General features: G+C 49.5%; 1 long non-coding RNA gene across 1 annotated transcript; it reads left to right on the forward strand.

Annotated features, from left to right (window-relative positions):
* The first annotated feature begins 16,878 nt into the window (after window positions 1-16,878).
* On the forward strand, window positions 16,879-18,720 carry LOC120749459 (uncharacterized). The gene is made up of 3 exons (XR_005699658.1): window positions 16,879-16,951; window positions 17,700-17,855; window positions 18,467-18,720. It is a non-coding gene; the product is annotated as an uncharacterized LOC120749459 (long non-coding RNA).
* The last annotated feature ends 780 nt before the right edge of the window (window positions 18,721-19,500 follow it).

The following is a 19,500-nucleotide window of genomic DNA, read 5'->3' on the forward strand; positions in this document are numbered from 1 at the left end:
CTATTCAGGCTCTCAGCTGTGTGCTGGGCCTCTTGTTAAAGGAGCTTTCCCTCAGCAGAACTTCAGAACCTCCCAAAAGCCCATAAATGCCCAGAAATATATAAAGTACTTAAGAAAAGAGACCAGGATTGCAGAAATATGGGAAGACCACTGAGAGGCTGAGGAGTTTGGGGTGCTCTGCCTGTGACCCAGGGTTTTGGAGTGCTCTGGTTCTCCACCACCTCCAAAAAACCCAGCTGTGAGATGGAGAGCAGCAGGTACATGAGTGAAATACTTCAGCAATGTTTAGCAGCATCCTGAAAGGACCTTCTCCTCCAGGCTTTGAGTGCTGGGCATGTTATTCATCTCTGGTGGCCCTTTTCACAGCACCTTTCTTGCAAGTAAGAGCCTGGACCCTTTTGCTCTCTTAGGCAAAGGTACTGGGTAAGAGGACGTGTTTAAATAATTAAAAAGTGCTTTTCTCCATTCATGGTCATTGTGTCACATCCTTGCTGAGCACAGCTCTGCGTGCAGTGCTAAATGGAGCACTTTGCCAATCTCTCCCAATTGCTCAAGGCCTCGAAGAGTGAAATCAGCAGCACCCAAAATGAAGCGAAACTCTGCCAGCATTAGGTTTTGTTGCAAAGTGAAATCTGCCCACGGTTAATTTTGAGGATTTGTTAAGGGGCACAACCCGGGCCCCAATCCAAGCGGTGCTGGCAGGATAAAAATCCTTCCCACACCACCGAGGCAGACATTTCAGGGGCACCATTTGCAGTGTGGTGGTCCCTCCCTGCAAAGAAAATAGCTGTCCATCTCAACACAGGCTGACCTACTGCCTGCTCAGGGACTTGCAGGGCCTGTCTGTCTTTCTCCAGAAGTGCTGAGCATGTACAATTCCCACTGACTTCTTTGTGGACAAGCTGCGGGTTTGACAGGTTAGATCTGTAGTTTGGAGGATTTGTATCACGTCTGGTGACACCTGAAAAAGGGGCAGATTAAAATACAGCTCAATCTTAACCCTGCCTGCAGATTAGCATTTTAACCGAGTTCCCACCGCACTGGACGAGCTGCATCAGGGCGCCTTTCCTCGTGAGGAGCTGCTGCTTGAGTGCAACTGTGATGCAAGAGCAGATCAATCTGCCCCTTTAGATTGCAGCTGCTCTGAAGTTTTGGGCTTGTCCTGAATACAGAATTCAGACCAAAGCTTGGGAGCCTGCGTTGACTGAGAATAAGGTTTTTGTGCAAACCCCTGCCAAGTGATAAGGCAGCTCCCCCTGGCTCTGGGAACGGAGCTTTCATCCCCAGCCATGCTCAGGTGTGAGGGGAAGCTGGAGCTCCTGTGGAAACACCCAATCCTGCAGCTCCGGGGTAAGTGGAGGCCCTTGGAAAGTGCAAACTGGGCGTCTTTCACCTGTGGTTTACCAGGGAGGCAAATCAGCAATTTGCTTAAGAACATATCTTTACAATTCAGCACATCGATTATCAAACGTGTAAGGAATAGATGCTTGAAAGGCGCCTTGGTTTTGCATATCTCCGTTTGAATTCTGGCTCCACAGGGACGATAAGGCTTTCCCAAAGCTGCTTCCTGCTGTGTGTTTGCCTCGGGCTTAGATTGGTCACTGGGGCTTCAGATTGCAAAAATCAGATCGGATGCGCCTATCTTTGTTTTCAACAAAGGGACAAAACTTGGCCCTTTGCAAAGCTGCCTGCAGACGGGTGAGTAACAAGTGTTTGTGGGAATATCGGGTTAGCTGGGCTGAAAACCTGCCCGACCTTGCTGGGGAGAATCCCTTCCGCCCTTGCAAGGCAGAAGTGAGTCTCCCTGTGTAGCTGGGAGTCACCAGCCCGCAGGGCGTTTCACAGCAGAGGGCATGGGGAGATGCTGTGGCTGGGGAGGCGCTCCCTGCCTGCCTCTGTGCCCTCTGAAGGTGCAGAATTGCAGGCTCTGGTGGGCTTGCTTGCTGTGACTTATAGGCACGGACAGTCCGCAGCCGTGCAAAACTGTACCTTAAAACAGAGAAATTTCCCCACACAGCTGGAAAAAAAGTTGTGCTCTGCTCTGCTATGACACTACCCAAGCTACCTGCTTTCAGACAGCCCCCTAGCTGGTGCCTGCTCTGCTGCTCCTTCTGCTCTCTTTTTCTGCTGAATGCTGCCCCTCTCCTGGCTTTGGTGATGTTGTCTCTTGTGCAGCAAAATGCCTCTTGTCATCCCTGCAAATAGGACACTCGGGGCTCTCAGCTTTTGGGGACAGGTTTTCCACCATGGGGAGATGTAAATATGGTAAATATAGTAAATATACTATATATGCTAAATATACTAAATTCTACAGCACCTTTCTGTTCACAGACTGAGTACATCAGCGTATCTTCAGAGTCTCCTGGGAGGTTTCTGTAGTAGGAGAGGGTTTGCACCTGGAGGCTGGGTTCTCACTTTGGACTGCTCAAGGCCTTCCTGGTGGCAGAGAAGGTAGGAACTTTTTCAGAGACTAAGCCTGGGATTTAACTTTAGGATTCCCTTCAGGTGCCTGGCTTTTCCTGCCCATCTCCCCAGGACAGTGTCACACTGCACCAGCAGCAAGATCTGTGGTAGCAGAGCCGGTGAGCTCTCTTGTAGAGTCCCAGATACCAGGCTACCAAAAAGAAGTTAATGAGATAATCAGAGCTGACATGGAAACAGAATATTGCCCTCCAAAAATCTTCCCCTTGTCACTTTCCTGCACGTCTCGGTGTGTTTTGTGGTTTTCTGCACTGCTTGTGCACAGCAGCCCTGATGGCTGAGTACACGTCTCCTGGTGTGGTTCGTCCTCCTCCATTCTTCTTGTTTAGCCCTCCCTCATTGAATCTGATTGACTCTGAGGCCATTGATTTTAAATAAGGTCTTGGGGGAAGGTCTGAGGGTTTTGCTCTGGTTTTGTGCAGCAGGCTTTGAGTTCTGGTTGGGAGCCACCGAGCGCTGCTGCTATATTAAATGATGGTCAGAGATAGGAACGCAGTCATTGCTTAATGCCCCAAATTGCCGCTTTCAAGTGGGCGGGGTTTGGCTTCTGGCCAGATCTCTGTGCTCCTGGCAGAACGGTTCATTACCTTGTTCTGGCAAATGTATTTTCATCTGCTAGTTTAAATCTGATTTCTAGTACTCTGTGTGGTTCTCACAGCTGAGGAATTTCCTGCCCTTTATCCGCCTGTTTTCTTCCAATCTAGGCTAAAATCAATACACTTAAATAAATAAAGCCATTGAGCCTGTGAGTACCTCCTGCTGTGTCAGCGGCAGAAGTAAAGCTGGGTGACCAAAGATTAGTTAAGCCATTTTCTTCTCCTTTCAGTAAATTTGCTGTTGTTGAGGCATGCTGGACCTCAGCAGGGTGTACTTGCCAGCCGGCAGATCCTACAGCACGTCTTGGCATCCCATCAGCGGCAGTGTCTCTGTGGGGAGGAGTCCCTGTGCTGCTCTGTGGCCACCCCTGCCCATGAGGGCTTGGGTTGAGCATGGTTTTCTGGCATTTTTTAATGCTTTTTGGTGGGGGTGTTCTGCCACTGAGCTCAAGAGGATGGGGGCCACAGGGTGTAGCCTTGTCCCTTTAAAGCACTTCCCAGGTGTGGCTTTCTGCCACTTCTGCTCTTCCTGGCAGACACGATATTCAGGTCTGCTTCTCCTGAGAGGGTTATACACTGCGTGGCAGGGATTTCTTCCCACAGCTCCTGTCTGCCCTGCAGAGGGGCGTGCTGGCAGGAGCATCCCACACCAGGATTCACAAATGCATTTCTTCTAGGGAAAAAGGAAATGATGGCATGAAATGGGGTATTCTCTTTCTTCTCTAATGCCAGGAATTACCCCCGAAGCACAGAGTTCAAGGAGCAAAAAAACCCCATATTTAGAATTTCTAGACCAAGCCTCAGGGTTTCTGCAGCCCGGCCCTTGTGTGTGGGGACAAAAGGAGGTTTTGTTGGTGAACAATTAAGTGTATTCCCTGCCCTGGATTGAGTTCCCTGCCGTATGCTGGGCAGAGAAAACCTCAGTGTAGCGGAAAACAGATGCTCTCCTGCCTTCCTGGCCAATGCCCTCAGCTCCCCACAGAACCCACAGTTCTTCACAGAGCCCAATAACTCAGCTTTGCATTCATGTGAAGAACAGAAATTGCGCTCTTGGGCCTCAGTCTGGTGCCAGCTTCCAAATTACAGTGTAAGCCCTGCTCCAAAGGTCTCCCCTTGACTCAGGGCAATCATTCAGAGACGTCTCTGTGCAGCAGCTGCAAGGATGGAAGGAAACTGGCTTTTTAACATTCTCTGTACGTGCTGTGTTTTGGGTGTTTGTAGGTTTTTTTGAAAGGAAAATTATTTTTAACTAAATTGAAAACACTGACAAACATAAAATATTTTTATTAATAGAATCATAGAGTAGTTTGGGTTGGAAAGGACCTTTAAAGGTCATCTACTCCAACCCCCCTGCCATCAGCAGGAAGAGCTTCAACTTAATCAGGTTGCACAGAGACCTGTCCAACCTGACCGTGAATATTTCCAGGGATAAGGCATCTAACTCTCAGGGCAACCTGCTCTTGTGTTTCACCACACTCATTGTAAAACCTTTCTTCCTTATGTCTAATCTGAACTGACACTCCTCAGTGTAAAACCCTTGTTCTATCACTACAGGCCCTGCTAAAGTTTGCCCTCATCTTTCATGGAGGTGCCTTTTAAGGCTGCAATAAGGTCTCTCCAGAGCCTTCTCTTCTCCAGCTGAACCGCCCCGATTCTCTCAGCCTGTCTTTATAGGAGAGGTGCTCCAACCCTCTGATCATCTTTGTGACCTCGTCTGGACTCGCTCCCACAGGTTCCTCTTGTTGGGGACCCCAGAGCTGGATGCAGGACTTCAGGTGAGATCTCAGGAGAGCCAAGAGGCAGAATCCCCTCCCTCAACTTCCTTCCCACACTTGCTCTGGATGCAGCCCAGGATGTGTCTGGCTTTCTGGGCTGCCAGTGCACCTGGCTGGCTCATGTCCAGCCTCTCAGCCACCAATATCCCCAGGTTATCCTCCGTGTGGCTGTTGATCCCTTCATGCTCCAGCCTGTGTTGATGCCAGAGTCAGCACAACCCGGGCGCAGCACCAGCACCTGGCCTTGCTGAAGATCACGAGATTCCCATGGGGACACTTCTCAAGCTTGTCCAGGTCCCTCTGGATGGCATCTTTGACACACATCTTCAGGTGTGTCAGCTACAGCACACAGCGTGCTGTCACCTGCAAACGAGCTGAGGGTGCACTCGATCCCTTTGTCCGTGTCATTGAAGAAGACATTAAACAGTTCCTGTCCCAGTATGGACTCCTTAGGGACACCATGGGTCACTGATGTCCATCTGGACTCCCAGCCGTTGACCACAACCTTCTGGATGTGATCTCCCCCCGCTGAAAAACTTTTTTGCTGAAAAACTATTTGCTGAAAAACTTCTTTTCATAAAACTACTTCCCACTTTTTCTTCTGTTATCATCTCCCCAGCTCTGGCTGCAGCTCACTCTTGGGGGCAAGTAGAATGTGCTACAACCCAGCAAGGCAGCACAGGCTGGGAATGAAAGTGCAACGCCTTCCCTCCCTCCTTGCCAATAATTGCAGGGGATGGAGATGAAAGCACTCGGGGGGGTGCAGCATCAGGCACGTGGCACAGAGGTCAGTGGGATGCCACATCATCACTTGCAATCTTGCAATTCCTTGACAGTGAATGGGATTTTCTGCCATCGCTTGGTCTCTCTGGGCCGAGCTGGGACACCCTCAGATGCCCGAATTGGTGAGGTCACCGTGCAGTAAGTCGTGCTGTGTATGACAGGGCTGCCCCAGGAGTTCCCCTGAAGGTGAGTACAGGTATCACAGGCTGTGTCCCGATCTGGAGAGGTGCAACGGAGTGGAAAGGAGACAGGCTCTGTTTACACACACAGATACCTGTGCAGCCAGCAGTGTTAGTGAGAGAAAACAGAAAAGGACATGACAGTTACACTGGGTTTTCATTAAATATTAAATGGAGTGAAGTTTTCTAGAGTGTGCCTGGGCTGTTTTCAATTTTCTGTCTGATGGCATGAGAGAGAAGCCAAGTGGGTGAACCCTGGCTCTGGAGGTGCAGGGCTTCCTGCTCAGGAGCTGTGGTGGCAGGAAACATTTGTGTGCAGGCTGCCACAGGAGCTCATTTCACCCACAGCAGCAAATCTCCTCCACTTGTCCCGCTGCTGGTAGGGCCCAGAGGGAGGAGTTAACTCTCCAGGTGTCTCCAGCAAGAGGTCAGGGGAGGGAGACAACTGGTGCAGAGCTGGCCCAAGCTGGAGCAGCAGTGGCAAGCAGCAAACACTTCCCTGGCTGCTGGCTGGGGATGGGGAATTAATCATTCTCGTACCCCCTTTCCACCAGGTTTAACACAGAGCCAATTCCCTGTGTGTAGGGAATATTGAGCAACCGCTGTACCCTTTTTTTTTTTTTTTTTTTTTTTTTTTTTTGGTGCTTTCTTTTCCCCACTTTTCCTCTGCTCCAGGAGCTGTGACACAGCCTGGGGACAGCCCGCCCATCCCACTCCCTCCCTTTTCCTTCTGCAGGAGCTTAGCAGGGCAGCAAGAAGGAATCTCCTAACTTGGATTGGGTTAATAAGTTAAAATGCAGAGCCTTAATCCCCGCTGCTAAATCAGAATGTAATTCAGCTTATAACCACAGCCCAATCCATGTGAATTACAATCACTTTAAATACAGCCAGGACTAGCTGGGATTTAACATCCTCCCAAGAGATCCTGAAAATGAAAACTGGGACACTGCACTGCCCTGGCTGAACCTGCCATCAGAGGGAGCCGAGGCAGTGGGGCAGAGGGGTTTTGATACCTCCCAGGCCCCTGAGGAGAGGGAGCCTTGGGTGCAACCCTTGGCCAGGGCACATGGCTGAAGGATGCATGTGAGCCTCCTGCAAGGGCTTATCCCTGGGGAGGGGGACAGAGGCTGCCAGCAAACCCACAGCACTTTTATCTTTAATTTAGAATGTTTATCTCAAGAGATTCTTCCAGCTTTAAAACAAACATAAGGAGATCCTCATTTGCCTGGCAGCATCTGGCCTCTGAAAGCAGGCACGTACAGTACAGCCCCGGCAGCAGGGCTGATAGGGAGGGCTTGTTCCCTGCCTCCTTTCTCCCAGCTTTAACCTCTGGCAGGATGAAACTTGCTCTCCCTCATCCTGTTTCAGGAAGCCTCTAGAGAAAATGGGTCTTTCCAGAGCTTGAATCAACGGTGGGCACTTCCCAAGCGTTCCTGTAAGGAAGATCTTTTACTGCTTTCACTGTTACGTGATGAAGTCCCGGCTTTCACAGCTTTGATGGGGAAAGAACAATTGTTCATTGTCTTCCTGCACCACCTCGGCCTGGGAAATGGGAGCAGCAGAGTTCTTCTGCCACTGCTGACCCACGAGCTTTCCCGGGGAGCCTCAGGCGGCATCTGGGAGCATGCAAATTCGAAGGTTCCACAGAAATTGAGGGACTTAATGGATGCTCTTCCAAGCACTGAACTGGAAAGTCCCTGTGGAAACATGGCATGACTCTTGTGGGCTGCCAGGCACAGATAAAGAGTTTGAAGCATTCAAATTACTACTTACATTAGTGGGTAGAGGTTAGAAAATAAGATCTTCTGCTCAGACTGGTGCCTATGTTTGAACCTTTTTAGGAAGAATCTGATAGTGTTTTTTCACACCACTCTTTTTTGTGGTTTCCTTATATTTCTCTTTTTCCATTGGTGAAAGGCTAGTGCTGTTGTGCTATCACCTAGCCAAAATGAGAATGCATGGCAATTTCTTAAAGCCTGGCACGTAAAGTGCACTGGATTGGAGAGCTTGTGAGTTTTCCGTGGGTGTGATGAGGGAATGGAAATGATCTGAGTTTTTGGGTGCTTTCCCAAACCCAAGCTAGCCAGTTTTCTATGTTTAGATACGGTTTACTTAGCAGCACTGCTAGAGTGGAGAGGAGAGCAGAGGGTTTTCAGGCACCAACAATGACTCCTGATGCAGCCTGAGACTGTTCCCTGCCCAAGCCAGCTGCTGGGGCCTGGGCTGGAACAGGGGGAACTTCCCAGCTCCTCAGACCAACAGTGCGCAAAACTCCCAACCACACTGCTCTTGGCTCTTTACAGAAATATATAATCAGCTGATGAATCTCCTCCCAGGCAGCTGGGCCAGCTTGGCCCCACAGTTGCTTTGACACCCTCCCTGTGTCCTCCAAGATGTGCCTCAAGGCCATTGTCCCTCTCAGCAGCTGCCTGGGCGTTTACCAGCCTTAGGGGTAAGGGCTTTTTTTCTTTCCCACTGAAGTCATCGCAAGATTTTGGATTTTTTCAGGGTTTCACAATCACATTTGTTGGTTTCCCCCGAGCTTTCAGAGACAGATGTGAGCAATGCTTCCCCCTACTTTTGCTGGTCTAACTGCAAAAAAGGAGAGATATGTTCATCTGAGTGTGCCCAGGATGGCCCAGCCTTTATTCCTGAGACAGGGGATCACACCACTTCCCATCAGGGCTGCCCATCTATGAGCAGTGCATGTTGGAAAGGGAGGTCTCATCTTTCTGTGGATGACCTAAAAAGGTGCTTTGGAGTGAGGGTGATCCCAAGAACTTGCGCTGCATGAAGAGGCCAAGCCGACCCTGAAGCTGAATATGTTTCTTGGCTTTGTCCCACTGGTGCCACCAGCAAGGATCTGTGTGTGTCAGGGTGAGAGGTGTGACAGTCCCAGGTGTCAGGCTGAGCCACGCAGCCAGCATGGCTCAGGGCACGGGGGTGTCACCTCTGTGCTGGTACCAGAGCTTGAACAGAGCAGGCACACCTCTTGCCTGAGAGCTGGCTGCTATGCTGGGTGCCCATGGGAATTCAGGTGGAGCACCTGCCCCCCTCAGAGAGGAAAGCTGTCCTGCCCCAGACCCACCCCAGTGTGTGATGTCCCTGCAGCTGAGCCTGGAAGTGCAGCTGTTCCCACCCTCCAGGCCTGGATGCGAGAGGTCTGGAGATGCTCACTCCTCCCAGGGGATGGTGGTGGATTTGATCTCACCTCAATCAAATTATTTGCTTTTACTGGGCGTGCTGTCCTGGCTGGAGCTTCACACTTCCTGGGGAACTCCTCTCTACAGGCCCTGGCCCCTCTCTGAGATTGCTGCTTCTATGCTTGTCCAAAGATGCCTGGCTGGAGAACAGCCTGCAGCTACCAAAGGGCAGTTTGGAAGGGATTTTCTCTTGGTTTTGTGGGAGGGGGTTATAGGCTGTTTTGCAAGGTTGCTTTTGAAGACTTGAAGTCTGTTCCTATTAGGTTTCTTCTAGGGGTGAATGTTAAAGGGCACTCCTCCCATCAGGAGACTCCAGAGCTCTCAGTCTGGCAGTAGGCAGGCTGTCCCTGGAAAAGGCATGGCACTGTATCCCTGTCGTGCATCAGGAAATTATCCCTTATCCCACGTGCTGCCCCACGCAAGTGTGCATTGACAAAAAAATGCTCGCAAGTGACTCTAAGAGGGAATTACAATATCAGCTCCATCCTTCATCTGGGCTGCAATACTGGAAGGACTAAGCAATTTCATGTGAGCCTGGCCCCAGCTGCAGTTACTCCTGTGCTGGCAGAGACGTAAAGGCCACGATGAAGGCTTCAGGGAGAGCATCCTAAAAGGGGAGGAGATGAGATGGCACCACTGTGTGCTAATCCCCTCTCCCTACAGTGGAGTGAATGGACAGAGGATAGTGCCAGGACAGGCTGACGTCCTACTCTTGCCTTGTCCAAAGATGACCATCGGCAATCAGACTGGTCCCTGCTGATGCTGGGACAGGGCAGGGTCCCAGACAGGCACAGGTCTGGCTTTTCTCTCTGTTCTGGATGTACTTCTTGGCTCGGCCACTGCTCAGCACTGGGATGCCTCTTGAGAATAACAAACAACCAAAATGCTTTGTCAGCATGGAAGCCCATCACACCAGCAGAGGCTGTGTCTGAAATACACATAAGCAGCTCAGTTTTGCTGAGGAGCTCCCCCAGAGACAGGCAGCTCCTGCATTATTAACAACGGTGCTGATGAATCCCTGTTAATGAGATGTGCTCGCTCAGCCAGCCGGCCAGGAGGCCGTGGCCGTGCTGCTCATCTCCACGCTGCAGCCTGTGCCTTGGAGAGCGAGAGAGGAGTGCTCTGGGGAGCAGTTGGCAAGGCTGGGCTGTAAGATTTGGCTACTTTCCCTAAAACCTGCACATGTCTTGACAGACTTTAAGCTAGGCAGACATGGAAATCCAGCACTGGTTCTTTGGTGGCCGTGAAAAGCGAGGTAGAATGCTGCCATCCCCATGGGTTTGTGACTAAAGAGAAGGATCTGTGTCTTCATGTGTGCTGTCTGCTCTGCTCTAGAGAACAGTGTAGGCCATAATTCTCTGGTCTCTTCTTAAATGGCTCAACCAGGGCAGTTTCCTTCTTCTCTGGCTCAACAGATTTCCATGTTATGAAAAATCTTTATCCTTTTTTTTTTTTTTTTTTTCCCAAACTCAATTTCATCTTTCTCCATTTATCAATTCTCCTTTTGGCTTCTGGATGCAATTACTCTCCCACTGTGGTCATTATACCTCCTAGGATTCTTGTAGAAGAGGATTTTATACAGCCTTAGCTGACGTTTGGGCAGAAAAGATATCTCAAACTCTTCCAGTTTTTGCTAAGTCAAGCCTCCTCTGAGCTTTCCTATCTGCATAATACTTTTTTGACAGCATAGCACATGGGGTGGTATTTAGGAGCCTCTGTGGATACAGGAAGACTGGTCAACCTCCAGTGCACCACATAATGCCTCCACAGTCCAGTATGCTGTCGCCTGTTCTGATCACACTGCAATCAGCGTTAATTCCCCAGCAGTGCTGCCAAGATACTTTGCTCTGCACTGCAGACACTCTGATGCCTTCCAGATGCCACAGATGATGTCACATTCCCCATGACATTGTTGCCTTGTGCAGAATGAATCTGATAATCTAATCTGTTTGTGCTACACCCAGTTCTGTCTGCTGATGGGTTTTTGTAATGTGAACGATGTTGACCTCCAAAGTTTGTCTGTGCAAGTGGAGGGCAAAGCAAACCCTGCAGGAGCTAAGAGGGCTGGTTAAGATTGCACAGGAATGACGTGAGTAGCACTTTTTTGTTGGTGTTGGGTTTTTTATGTTTTGAAGCACATCTTCCTGCAAAACTTGTAAAGAGTCTGTGGAGTAAGGGCGATGTGGAGCCTGCAGAGCTGGGGCAAGGAAATGAAAGGAGCAGTGCTGGAAGGGCACCAAATCTCCCAACAAGACTGTGCAACACCAGAATTATTGATAAATTAAAAATATTGAAGTTACTTCTTTTATACTTTCAGATTTTAGGTGTGTGACAAGAAGGGGAGCTAAGGTATCCTTGAGGCCTTGATTTTGGTAGCAGAGTTTTGCAAATGTCCCTCTAAGTTCAAATGAAACACCAAGAAACCCTGACAAGAAGGAGAAGCCTGCAGCAGCTGATAACCAAACCCAGAGGTGCTTTGGACTGAACCAGGGGGAGGTGAGATGGTTTGTTTTGGCATCAAGGAAGGCAGAGCTGAACCTTTGGAAGGGATCACAAAAGGAGAGGTACACTGAACGGGCTCTCTGCCCCCGGAGAGGCAAAGCCTCATCTGTCTGCAAAGTGGTGCAGCCCTGGGTTAAACATTCCTGGTGTAGGAGTTGAACAGACCAGATGTGTAATAATGCAGAAGCAGCACTGCTAACGCTCAGGCTGCAAGAACAGCAGTGCACAGAGCCTCCTGTGCTCACCCCCACCATACCCCATGTCTTCCAAGCAGAGGTGAGTTCATCTTCAGAGCAGCCTTGGGCGGTGCAGGGCAAACAGAGCCTGAAAAGAGCCGGGAAGTCCCCGAGGTTGGGATGGGGAATGGGATGGAAACAGTCTCCCCTGAGCAAGAGACCAGCCCTCCTTCTTGCCTGCAGAAGCTGTAACTGTACTGACAGCCTGTGCCACGTGTTGAGTCCTCTGCAGGACCGAAATATCTTGCTCTAATTGGTGGCAGCAGGTTATGCTATCTAAGTTTTGCAAGCCTATTGATCGTGCTCTAATCATCTTAAAAAGGGAACCGGTTAAAACGAGGCCTGCCACTGATCCCTGAGGTGCCCCAGCACACACCTCCTCGTTCCCCCGCCTCTCCAATTACCATCCCGTCCTCCTGCAGTCATCCCGCCGGCTGTCTGGCACTGTGGCAAAGCACCTGGAAAAGCCCCACTAAATAATGCCTCGTGAAAGCACCAGAGGGAACACAAGAACAGAGCCTTGCCTAGGAGAGCTGGGATGGACTCCCAGCACTGCCGCTGGATCGCCCGGGGGGGCGGCCTGTAATTTGGATACTGCTACGTGTGCCACCTTGTGCAGCGGGGCCGCGGCCTGCCGAGGGTCACTGTTCCTCCGTCATCCTCCCCGTCCTTTGGCGCTATTCCCCAGGCTTCGTGCTAGGAGAGCCCTCTCTGTTGGCCAGGTGATGCTGTGGGCAAGCGGCACATCCGCTGCGAGGCCGCCTGGGCTGTGGGGAGGTTTTGGGGCCCAGGAGCCCCGGAGGTGCCGGTCAGGGAGCTCCAGCCGTGCCTTGCCCCGCGCACCGCGAGCCTGCTGGAGCAAACCTTGGGGCGAGAGAGAGAGAGAGCGGAGCCCCTGTTCTCAATTAGCGCTGCTATTTCGGAAGGGAGTATCTGCGCTGCCGGTGTAACCCATGGCAACCAACCGTGGAACCGGCGTTCCTGCTGGCTGGGGAGAGGGAGTGGGGCTGAGACGGGGGCCGGGGGCAGCGCGGGGGGAACCTGGCAAGTGCTGTGAGGGCAGCATCTCCTCCCTCCGGCTGCCTCTCCTGCCCCCGCTGGCGCAGGAGCGGCGGGAGGTGGCGGCCAGCCCCTTCGCAGCCCACGCAGCTGGATAATTTATGGGCAGCGGCAGCAGCTCACCGTCACTTTGTTTGCAATTTGCCTCTAAATATAGCTGTGCTTTGAGGGAGGAAGGCGAGCTCCTTCCCTGCCCGTGTCTCCCCCTCGCCGCTGCGGGCTCTCTCGGCGCCCAGGGGACGAGCGGCCCGGCAGGCGCGGCGGCCCTGTGGCACCTTTTCCATCCCGCGTCCCTGCCTCGCTAGGAAAGGGCAGTGACGAGACACAAACCTTCCGGGCTGGTGGTAGAACACCGGAACGAGCTCTCATGGGAGGGTTTCTCTCCGTGCTTTTTCTTCTTTTAGCAAAAAAAAAAGCGCGGTAATTGCATTAGTCCTAACAGAGGTGTAACGCCAAGGCTGGAGTAAAAGATTGCCTGTGGATATCAACTCGGCTAATTCCCGTGCTAAAACCAAACCTGCCCTTGTTTATCCCCTGCTGCAGGTGCCAGCCTTGCCAGTGAGCAGGGAGTGGCCCAGGCCGCCCGCTGCAGACATGGGGACAGGCTGTGGAGCACCCCAGGGGTGACACATCCCCGCCTGGGACAGCGACCCTGCAGCAGCCGTGGGGCCAGGGAAGGAGGCACGGCCTGGCATTCCTCATCTGCACTCCGGCAGGTCAGTAAGTGCAAGGCTCACCTTTCCAGGTTTGTGAGTTACCCCCACCCTTGTGCTCCAGGTCCTGGTGTGGCAAACCACGGCGACACATCAGGAGTTGACCCCAACTCTGAGGCTGACGGGAAAGGAAAGGCACTAAAATGCTGATGAGGCATTATAATAAGTACCGAGCAGGAATAAGAACCTACTTACGTTTTAAACATAACATTAATTAATAAAGAAAAGGGTACACTGTAGGTACTAAAAGCCCTCGGATACTGAGGAGAAAAAAATCTCTTTTGCCCACATTTTAGAGACTGCCAGAGCATGGTTCCCTCGATGGTTACCTCAGGGGAGGGGACCCCCCTGCATTGGCACACACACCTGCTCTGCCCCACAGAAGAAGAGCTCTCAGAAAAGGGTGTGAGGATAAAAGGAAAAAGGTCATTTTCAGACCGCACCACTCCATCACATCAACATTAATTTCTGTTGGTCCACTACTTTGGATGTAACCGAATGCAGTGAAAAATGACTCTGTCCCAGTCTGGCAGTACACTTCAGCAAACCTATCTAATAGGTTTATTATAGTTTATTGAGCAAGTGTTAGCCCAGAGTAGATCAGAGCAACCGCCAAAATGCTAAATGGTCTCAGGAATGATGGCATTCCGGGAAGAATTATTGTGGCAGGATGGGTAACTCAGTGTCTAGGGCCCCATGCTACCTCCATCCCTGTCAGAAGAAATAATGGCCAAATTTCCTTCTGAGCCTCATGGCCCATTGGACTAATCTATAGGGGCCAGCCTGTTCAGCACTTACAGTACCTTCAGCTCCACCAGCCTGGAGGATCCCTTACAGTCCCTTTCTGTGAGCAGATTATTCTCAGCATGAGAATCCATGATCCTGCATCTCCTGCGACACACTGAATAGAAATTCCTTTCTCATGGTGGAGCAGTGAGTGTTACTGGGCCACAACCCCTGCGGGAAAAATGTGAAACTTGTGTCCCAGCTCCTGGTAATGACACAATTAGCTCTGGGTGGGAAGGACTTGAAAAACACTTTACTCTTTCTGAAAAAACAAAACAAAACAAACAAAAAAACAAACACCCCCCCCCCCCAAAACCTCTAAGCCTTGTAAAAAAAAAAAATTGTCTTGAAAAATCTTCTTTATAGAGAGACCATATTTTATTACCAGACAGAGTTAACAGCAAGTTTAGTTTACTACACCAACATAAAAGTTAAATGTCCAATTACTGTCTCTGGAAACAATGTCAGGGAGAGAGAAAACTGCAGAAGGCTCCACCACTGTCTGCCTGCAGCCTTAACACCATCCTGCCCACCAGATCCAGATTTCTTTCATTCAGTGACCAAACCAAGGGTTTATTCTAGGAACACTCTCCTTGCAGAGGGAAGTGTCAAGCAGCCACCCCTCCTTTCCTTACAGTCCATTATTTATGTCCCTATCTTTTCAGGAGAGTTGTAGAGTGAAAATAGAGTGCTGAAGGGCATCCTGGGGATTTTACAGCAGCCTGTGACGTTTCAGTGCAGGTCTCCAGTATCTCCTCATTTTATGCTAATATAGGGTCTCTGTAGAGGGCTGTGGCTTCAGCCACCCAGCATTTGTGAGACTCCTAAGGCAGTGCTTGCAAGCTGATTTGAAAACAGAGAGCTCTGCTGGGAAGAGGGACTCTGTAATCCTTGTTCTCCAGCCTCTGCTTCTATCTCTTCTCAGTCAGTTGATAAAGTTTCATTGCACCAGTCTCCCAATTACGGAGTATATGAGTTCTTCAGCATCCTACAGCAGTTTCTCTTTTGGATGCTCTGTTTCTCAGCAGAATGACTCGCAACATGCTCCCTTAAGTGATTTCATAACAACCTGCAGAAAAATCCTGTGCTTTTTTTCTGATTACAACCCCCACCTCCCCATAACTAATGCACTATTTCTGACACCCACAACCTGAATTACCCTAGTACACTCCCACAGAGACTGTATCAGAGGTATTAATGATGCCTCTGACTGATTCAGCCCCTGGCATAGAACCCTCTTCCCCCACTGTCAGGTTTTGAGGAACAGAGGTTTCCCTCTCACATTTGGACCAGCTGTCAGCATCAGCCTGGTCTGAATTTTAAGCTCACAGCCCGTTTCTGGTGTGCATGTGCTATCCAGAGGTACCTGCCTTGAGAAGTTTCCACTTGAAATACACCAGGATCAGGCATGGTTGTACGCTACAAGGAGTGCAGAGGGTGTCAGTACCACGTACATATTCATCCACATATAGATATAAAAATCCCAGATAACGAATTGACAGGACAAACCCGACTGAGTTTTGTGCTTAATGATGTTTCTAAGGAGTACTGCTTCTGCTGCTTGCAGAACTGGGGGTGCCAATGGCGCATGTAATTGAGGTGTCCACTTGGTGTGCCTTGGTAAGTTATTCCAGGGAAGTGAAGGAGAAAGAAGAAGGCCATAAGAAATCAAATGTGACCACACTTTTTCCACATATGACCATAATTGTTAATGTTACTTGAGTGATCTGCTGATAGCAAATAGGGCGTGATGGCTTCTGGTGCTACTCTGTAATAACAACCAAAGAGGAACTTTGAGGCAACTTATCCTTAACTCTTGTCCCATTATCCCTCATGTCAGCAGCTAAGGGTATCCTTTCCTTCCCCTCATCCTCCCCTGCCCCCCTCCCGCCCCCTTTTTTTTTTTTCCCTTCCTTGGAGTAAGTGGAGAAATTGCCTTTTTCCACCCTGTTTTAATTACAGGAGCCATGTGACCCTTCCTGGAGCAGCTGCCAGAGGCCATACTAGTGCAAGATCACCGGGCCAGCAGACTCACAGAAAATATGTAAGTAGGTTACAGGGGGGTGTGGGAGGCTGTTAAACACAGCGGGATCCACTTAACAGAGCACCTGTTAGGGGAACAGGCAGGCAGAGCAATACTTGCACGGCTTTACTCTTTCTAGCAAACCCTGGCTGGGCTCAAGCAGGAGTGTAGGAAGATGGGCAGTGAGGGAGGCTGGCAGAGAAGAAGTTGAGGGTGTTTGCATGCTCTGGGCTGGGTGGCTGGAGGGCTCACACAGCTGAAACCTCTCTGCTGCAGGTGAGCGGGGAGCAGCTTGCCCCGAACCCATTCCATTCCTCCTGTGTGCACAGGGGTGTTGTGTCCTGTCCCCAGGGCAGGGGACAGCAGCAGTGAGGGCAGAACCAACATCCTGGATTTAGACCAGGTCTCCTTTGTGAAGGCTTTTGGGGAGTTCAGGGAGACTTCTTCTTTCCTCATGGGACTTATTTATATTCTAAGTTTTTAAGGGTGGTATTTTGACATTGCCCTAAATAGCTTAAGTACTGCCTTATCTTTTGGAGAGAGGTTCCTCTGGCCACGTGGAGATCATCTCTGGCATTTGACTAGCTGGGTAATGTTTTACTTCTCCTGACCAAGGTAAAACTGCTCTTAGTTATGTGCAGCATGAGGATTTTTTTTTTCCTTAAAATCTTGTATTTATATAATCTGTCTGCTGACAGATATAGCCAAATCAAACATCTAAATAGGATTAATGCAGGCAGCTTATAACTGGCTCTTGTGGAAGGCCAGGAATTATGGTTATCAACCATAACAGTGAAGTTGGGGTGTCTGACCTCAACAACTTATCCTTGAAAAAAACTATACAAATGTCTTCTGAACTGGTGAAAAGTAATTTCATATTCACTGAATAACAGAGAAGAGTGCAAACTAAAATAGCCAGATCTCAGAGTATATTTTGGTTTTTTTTCTTGGCGACAGGAGGATGAACATAATCATAAGTGAAATAAGTGCTGAGCCATATTTAACCCTCTCAACACCCCATCAAGACCAAACATAATTGTGTCAATCTTTCCAAATATTAAAAAAAAAAAAAAAATTGCCTGACCACAGAAAACTACACTCTATGTTCAGTTTCGGGTCCACTCTGCTATTGCAAGGGAAATATTCTGTGATGTCTCCTACCCTTGGCTGGGATTTAGCTGCAAAACCTGTGGAAAAGCTGCCTGGATGCCTTCTGGCTTACAGGGAGCTTACAGGTGGGGTGATGTGTCCAGGGCACTCTGCATCAGGCTTATGGCTGGATGTGATGGTCCTGCATAGTTTTGTGCTGGGGAATGTAGTGCACAAGGGCACGGTAACGAATATACATTTTTTTCCACTCCAGATGGCTCGCTCAAATTAATCCTGCAGTCACTGAGACTGGAAGTACAGTTCCTACCTCCTGATGGTTACCAGCAGCCTGTTTGAACAGAGTTGATGACTCCCAGTGGTGTTCTTGATGGGCAATGTCTCCATCTTTTAAAATCATCCTTACAGACAGGTGATTAGTTCCCTTATTGGCATTTCACCTGCAGAAATGAGAACTGAATGGGCTGAATGATCATTTTGCACTGTAATTTATGCATGTAGTCCAATATAGCTCATACTGAGGATCTATTCCTCTTTTATAATTGGGACAAATTCCATCTCTAGAAGCTCTTCTTCCAAGAGAGGATGAAATATCTAAGCCATCACCTGTCTAACACCATTCAGCTGGTATTTATTTCTGACACGTTTGTGTCAGTAGAAGGCTTTCCAAGCTCACAGAGATATTGGGAGGTTTCATTTATACAATACTGTGAGATTGCCTGATCAAAGGCGTACAAGTGAAAATCATTACTGTTATTTTCAGACACGTCTTTAATCATAGCCTCTCCCTATTCATCGCAATCATTGCAATTGTAAATCAGAAGTGAGTTCCCTCACCACCTGGCCACTTGGTGCTCTTTTAATTTCTGCCTGTTGCCTGTACAGTGAAATTTTTCCTGCATCCCCCTCCACCTCTCCGTGACGCAAACATGTGCACTAAAATTTGCTATGATAGCTTCACTCTATGTGGATTTGTTTCTGCAAAGAGAGGTGATATTGAGCTTTCTGAATCTCTCTCACTAGGAAATGGGCATAATGCTTGGAGCTGTCAATGCAAGGACCCTCCACCGGTGCCTAACAACCTTGCTGAATTATATTCCTGTCAGCAGAAAGCAGGAAATGAGTTACAGTGATTTAAACATGGGACTAGAAGAGTTCGACCTTCCAACTACAAAAAGGAATACTCTCATTAATGCCCTGTTTTCTTGATAATGTATGTATTTTTTTGTCTGATCATGCACTGAGTCCCAGTGCTGTGGTAGCTTCTGACCGGGAGAACTGAACTTTCTCCTTTCTGATGTTTCTATGGGATTTGTGCACCTGATATTGTGATAGAGCTGGTCTGTAGTCTCTCACAAAACCAGTGGGCCCCTCACTTCAAGAAAGGCATTGAAGTGTTGGAGTGAGTCCAGAGAGGAGGAATGGAGCTGGGGAAAGGTCTGGAGCAGAAGTCTGAGGAGCTGCTGAGAGATCTGGGGGTGTTAAGCCTGGAGAGAAGGAGGCTCAGGAGAGACATTTTCACTCTCTGCTTCCTGAAACAAGGTTGTAGCCAGGTGGGGTTTGGCCTCTTCTCCCAGGCAGCAAGTGACAGGACAAGAGGACACAGCCTTAAGCTGTACCAGGGGAGGTTCAGGTTGGACATCAGGAAGAATTTATTAATGGAGAGAGTGGTTAACCACTGGAATGGACTGCCTGGGAAGATGGGAAGTTACCATCCCTAGAAGTGTACAAGAAATGACTGGATGTGGCATTTGGTGCTATGGTGTAGTTGAGTTTAGGTGATTTAGGTGGTAATTGGTCAAAGGTTGGACTCTATGACTTTGGAGGTCTTTTCCGTCGTTAATGATTCTACGATTCAGTGCACAGCCACTTCTTTTATTCCTCCTGTTTCTCTCATCTGTAGAGACTTTGGGAAGTGTGGCAGCCGAGGGTGGAGAATCTGCAGAAAGGCCTATGTGAAAATGCCCATTAGGATTGGGCAGTGCTCCAGCTGTGCTGGAGACACACTAGGACCAAAGAAGACCATCTACTGCACTCCTGAGGTTTTTTTCAGAAAC

Source organism: Hirundo rustica, chromosome 2 (genome assembly GCF_015227805.2).
Source record: "Hirundo rustica isolate bHirRus1 chromosome 2, bHirRus1.pri.v3, whole genome shotgun sequence".
NCBI classification, from domain to species: domain Eukaryota; kingdom Metazoa; phylum Chordata; class Aves; order Passeriformes; family Hirundinidae; genus Hirundo; species Hirundo rustica.